General features: G+C 43.8%; 1 protein-coding gene across 6 annotated transcripts in view; it reads right to left on the bottom strand.

The window, feature by feature from the left end:
- Positions 1-1,024: 1,024 nt before the first annotated feature.
- Positions 1,025-6,032, bottom strand: part of CUNH18orf63 (chromosome unknown C18orf63 homolog) — a 30,859-nt gene continuing 25,851 nt past the window's right edge. For 5 of the 6 annotated variants that reach the window (XR_004953773.1, XR_004953772.1, XR_001597354.2 and 2 more), the window contains 3 exons: positions 5,162-5,453; positions 1,813-2,010; positions 1,025-1,196 (listed from right to left, as the gene is read on the bottom strand). The gene's annotated coding sequence lies outside the window, so the exon portion shown is untranslated. Of the gene's footprint in view, positions 1,197-1,812; positions 2,011-5,161; positions 5,454-6,032 lie in introns of those variants that run through there. The other variant, XR_004953775.1, reaches the window with a different exon arrangement.

Here is a 6,032-nt window from a genome sequence, read left to right as displayed (position 1 = left end):
AACATCTTGTCACAATTTGCTTAACAGTCCCACTGGATAGGAGGAGCATGACTGGGCCTTTAAAACTGGTCAAGTCTATCTAGGTCCTGGCACAGTTCCTGGCACATAGTAGGTGCTAAATGAACATTTGACAAATGAATGAAACCCCATTTTAGTGGAAATATGGCCACTGGGTTAGTGGTTATAGGTCGATGAGGTCAGGAGCTTTGGATTACAGTTTGTGGTCAGCACTGGCTATTTCCTGGCATTCGCTTGCTCTTCCAACTTAGCAACGGCCCCGCATTCTATCTGGGGACCCACGTGGTTCCTGCGAAGCCTATACTTACCCTGGCTCCAGGAGTTACTTAAATACTCACCATCGAGTAAGCTGATCTGCTGTGGCTTCATCTGCTTGAAACTGCAATTTCACAATTAAATGAGTGCCCGGGATTCCCTATAAGGCTCCAGGGCCTCCCATGTCATCATCTTCCTCCCAAGGAAGGTCCAGGGTGAAGTACTCCGGCAGTGTTCCTGCTACGTTTTTTAGCGAGACTATTTAAAAGCATCTGTGTGATCGCCCAGCGCCCTACAAAGAGCATCAGCAATAACTTGGCACATGTCCGAGTGAAACATACCTGACGTCATAAAGGAGATAAAACAGGTAAGAATTAAAAAAAAAAAAATGGAATTAATCTAAATCTAAATGGTGTCACTCCTGTGATGGTTCTGCCTACATCAAGCAAAAGGAAAGGCTGTCTGATTGAGATGATGTTGTTCTGTTCCACCTATTTAAAAAAAATAACATTATTTGCCTTTTTTCTGATAATACAAATAATTCATGTTCACTGTGGGAAATTTAGAGATTTAAAAAGAGTATACAGAAGGAAGGGATCACCCCCAACCACACGGCAAGTAACCGTCAGTAAGGCTCTAACACATTTCCTTTCAGAAGTTTCTGAACATGTAAAACATGTATGTTTTCTTTTTCAAAATTCAAACATGTGCTTTGTTCTAGCCAGCCACTCGGGCCTTCTTGCCTTTTTTCCTGGTCCGCCAAGGTCCCTCACCCCACAGCCTCTGTGTTTGCTGTTCCTTTTCTTTGGAACATTCTGCTCCCAATCTTCACACGACCGCCTCCGCCTCACTTGGCTCAAACGTTCCGTTTCCAATTTAAAGCTGGCTCTCTCTTCACGTATCAACTCTACAGTCTGAGAAACCTGCACATGTGCAAAATCACATGCAAAACAAGTCAAAACGAATAAACAAAAATGCCAACTGTAAATGATCCAAAGTCCATCTACGGTAGAAAAACTAAATCATGGTATATTCGCACAATGGGGTAGTATCTGGAAAGAAAAATGAATCGGCTACAACTAGGGAATCAACGTAGTCAAACCTCAAAACGTGTTGGCTGAAAGCAAAAAGTCAAAGGAGAATCCATATGAGTTTGAGTCACTATACAATGTACGAATCTACTGTATAAGGATATATGTGTATGTGTGTACATACACACATGGTAAAACTATAAAGAAAAGCATGAGAATGGTTAATAAAACATTCAAGAGAGTGGCGCTTCCGTGGGGGCCAAAAGGGAACGGGCTCAGGACGAGGCGCCCCGGGAGCTCCGAGGTGCTGGTGGAGCTGCCCCTCCCTCCACCCGGACGCCTGCGGGAGGTCTCTGCCTCACTGCTGTTCTTTGCAGTGCATGCAGATACTTTATAACTCGTTTGTAGTCATGATATGTTTTTAAGAACAAGATGGGACTAAAAGCAATATAATTATTTTTTCCCTCTTAATTGTAATACGAGTGTGAACTGAGTTTATTCCACGTACCTCAGTTTCTTCCTAAGTGAAGGAACCGGACTCGCTGGCCAAGATCTCTTTCCATTCCTACATTCTGTCATTCAGCAAGGAGCAGCCAGGTCTGAAGGAACCTTGACAGAACATCTGGTCTATTTCCATACTCTCCAGCAGAATTGGTGGTTAATTAAAACCAGTCCAGGCAAAATGGACCAATTCGATTTGGAAATTCTATTCTCCCTCGCCCCAGGAAGAAATTACACAGCCTTGTTAGATAATCAACTTTAAATGTATGAAATTTTCTCTTCTGACTTACCTAGATGCTCCACATTCTGGAGGCTCTTTCCAAACAATGAGGCAGTACATCCAAAGCTTAAGTTTGGGGAGGCTCAGTCTAAATGAAGCTGCCTGTCAGAAGCATCGTGGCACCCAACATCCAGGTGGAACTGTATTTCCTTCCCTCGAGTGCGACAGGCAGAGATGCTGCAGGTCGCCTGTGACTGTGGACAGGGGAGCAGCAGGGGGTGCTGGGCTAATGCTCCCATGGGCCAGAGAAAACCTTTGTCAAGTTGATAGAACACACAGCATCCAGGGATCTGTCAAAGGGGAATCTGCCTGTTGTGGGTTTACGTCCCCACATGGCAGGGAAACTCAAAACCATATGTTTCAATATAAATATTTTCTGATAATGCAGAACAAGCATGCTGTCTCTCAGAGGCCCCTGAGCTTGAAATCAGGTTAACTAGAGCTAAATTCAATCACTGTGTGACCCGACCGCTCCGTGCAACCTGCAGTATTGAATGTCCCACTGTGTGTTGTTTTAATTCTCCACTTCATCTCATTGTTTCCTTAGAGACCACAGAGCAATAGTGGGCAGCGAAGTAATGAAAGGCGGTAAACCTGCTTAGAGAGAAACAGGACGAAAAGCCCTTTCCTTTGCTTCATCTCAGCAGCCCCACACAGAGTGGCCCACTCCAGCTTCCAGAGGACCGAACCTAGCTCTTCGGAGCCTCTGCTCTGGGAGACACCGGGCTTGCTCGGTTCTACGCCGTTAAAGAGGTGCTTGGCTTTACCGCTGCGCTGGAGGGTCTTGGCCATGACCACTAACTGCCTCTAGACTGGGCGCCGAAGCAGCAAGCGTGCTGGGCCTCGTGGGAGTCTTGTGAGGGGGGAGACCACGTGGGCTGAGCGGGGGCGGGGGGCGGCCCAGAGGGCTCTGCCGGCCTGTGGCTTTGTCTGCAAAGCACTGCATGGCCTGGGTGCTGTTAGCAGGGGCCATGAGCGCCAGGCTCTGGAACACTTGGTCATGACCTCTGTCTGAGAGGGCAGGCCTTGCTGCTGGCAGCTGAGAGACTTGACACTGGTTTCCCGGCTAGTTCTCGGCGCTGTGAGCCCCGGAGAGCTGCAGGCACGTGCCGGCCCACACGGATGAGGAGCGATGCTCAAGGGAAAGAGGACGGAGAGGACCCCCCTGCCACACACCTTCGTTCTCGACGGGCGTTTCCTAACGTGTAAGCTCCGCGTACCACCACCACTCCCTTGCTCTCTACCCCAAGATTCCCTGAGCGAAATGGGAACATAAGGGAAAGACTCCTAGTCCGAAGTGGTTGTACACATCCGCAGACTCCTGATACCCGTGAAAATCATCACGCAGATGTGTCCTGAAAAGCCTTCTTTCACGGCACACATTAAAGAGTCCTTGAAAACACGAAGCGATGTACTTTAGCAGAAAGAATGCTGCACTAAGTGTCACGAGACCTAAGGCTTCGTCCTGTCTGTGTGTCTCTTCACGCCTCTGCTCATGTTCTTTCTTCTCTTTGGACGCCCTGCTGCCCACTCCTCCTGTGACCCAAATGTGTCTGCCATGGCTACTGTTTAGCTTTCAAAATCTCTGGCGTACTCAGTGCCAACCGGCAAGGGAAACAGAAATGAGTCCGGAGAAGGACGAGAACAGCGTTTCAAGAAGGGGGCGGTCAAAGGACGATGCCGTTAGGGGTGAATGCGAAGTCCACCGACGGCCCTCCTCAAAGGAGCTGTCTCCGCTCGTGACCTCCGCCCCTCCCTTGACCCGGCAGGCTTTGGCTTCACAGCTCCAAGGGACCTGCTCCTCTGGCCAAATCCACTGGCGCCACCAGCCCTCCCCTAAGCCTGATCCTTTCCACCCCGCTGAAACAACTCTGCTAAGCCGAACACCGGAGTCCCGTCGACACCTCTCTTTCTCTCAGTTCCCTAACTGGGGGCTCTGCCCTTCACAACATATCCCGAATCAGCTACTTCTCATTGCCTTGAATACATCTATTTGAAATACCTTTATTTCTTTTATTTAAAATAAGACACTACGTAGGATACAACATGAACAACTGAAGCATCAGTATATAGTGATCATGACATCGTTGAACATTTATAAATACTGACCCTTCTTAAATATCAATAGCCACCCAATATATTGTCAATTATCGAGCAATGCCAGATGATGACCGATTTGAAAAACAGCAAAATCTGGTTAGTGAACTGATTAGACAAACTCAAAATTTTTAAACTTATTTTTATAGTAACAAATACAGATAATATATGTCTAATATAATTATTATAATGTATAATATAAAAATACAAATATAGTAAGTAACAAATACTGTGAAATTTGAAACGTGAGTAGTACATGACTGGCATTTTTACATTCCTATGAAGATGATTTGTAGCATTAATTTTGGCTTATTGCCACAGGTTTTTAAATGCAGTGGCTGATCTGAGATTCTGGATAACATAAAATCATTTATTTATGGTTTTAAAATTATAATGGTTATAAAAACTAACATAATTGGAATGTGAATGATTTTGGGGCAGGGCAGCAGGGTGCCCACAATGCATATAAATCGTCAAAAATTTAAACAAGGAACTACAATTTGTTTTCCTTGATTGGACTCGGAATTATTGTGGCTTTCAAAAATATAATCTTTAAAATGAACCAAAATCTTCCTGAATTTCTCCAGTGAATCTGACCACAGTAATTTGGTCTAGAATCTTTTCTCTGAGCATGGATAGGAAATAAACCACCAATCAATCTGTCCATGTGTCTCTATAATTAATTACACATATATACATATGTATGTGTGTATATATGTATATATGTATGTGTGTGTTTCCTGGGGGATTAACTTTCATTAGGATAAATATTATAAGATGGAAAATAAACCTTCTTTTACACTGGAAAACAGACTGCTCCTAACATGAGCAGGCTTTGCCACGTAGGTGAATGTTTATCTAAATGATATACTACATTGTAAATTCAGTTTTAGACACTCACGAAGTGGAGGAGGAGCTATCGAGATTACTTATATAGAGAACTGGGAGACACTCCACACCACTCAAGCAGTGGACTCACCTTTTAACCACTGTGCCTAGTGTAACAATGTAAGTCTTCATGACCTAAGACATGATGCCTGGTGAGTGGCAGGAAGGCAGCCTCGGGATACATGGAGCGGAGGACGAGCACCTGCTGTGGGTGACTGAGTGACCAAACACATATACTTATCAACTGTTCTTTCACAAACAAATGTTTGCACCACCGCTTCAGAAACAAACACCTTCCGTTCTTTACTGCATGCTACTGATTATCACAGCGGTTTTAGAATGTCAAAGGCACACTCAAAATGGGCTTTAAATGATGTATTTCCCTGTGAAAATGGTAAAATAATCATAAAATAAGAGATAATTCTGGAAAACAGAAATGCTTACAGGAAGGTATAAAGTAAATTAACTAACCAGGCATAATTTCAAGAGCAAGAATTATATTTACAGTTTTGAAGTTGAGTTCATGTTCATTTTTGCCTTTAATTGCAATGGTTTAGTGAAAGAGCAAAACAGGAAATCACATTAAAAAATCAAAGTTCAACTATTACATGGCTCTCTGGTGTGTGTTTTTTTAAGTTAATGAAGGATTATTTCAGTGGAATATTAATGAGGATTTTCGGTTTCTTTTAAATATCTTACCACAAAAATTACATCACAGTTTGCAAATTAAACATCCAAAATGTTTGAAAGCCGGAATAATACTAGTGAGAAGCTCTATTTCTGGTTCTTTCTTCTTCTACGTTAGATAATTTATTTGTAATATGGACGAAAAGGCCATTCTCGATGTTTGCTTCAATACATATATGTTCCTACACCTTTGCCAGGAACCCAGAATGGGTTTGCTGGAGAGCACACTACACGGCCAAAGGCAGTCTTATTATTTCAGTAACCCAAAGTTTCAA

Source organism: Rousettus aegyptiacus, unplaced genomic scaffold (assembly GCF_014176215.1).
Source record: "Rousettus aegyptiacus isolate mRouAeg1 unplaced genomic scaffold, mRouAeg1.p scaffold_m13_p_12, whole genome shotgun sequence".
Classification (NCBI taxonomy): Eukaryota; Metazoa; Chordata; class Mammalia; order Chiroptera; family Pteropodidae; genus Rousettus; species Rousettus aegyptiacus.
The sequence above is the reverse complement of the archived record's forward strand: the minus strand, read 5'-3'. Positions and strand labels throughout refer to the sequence as shown.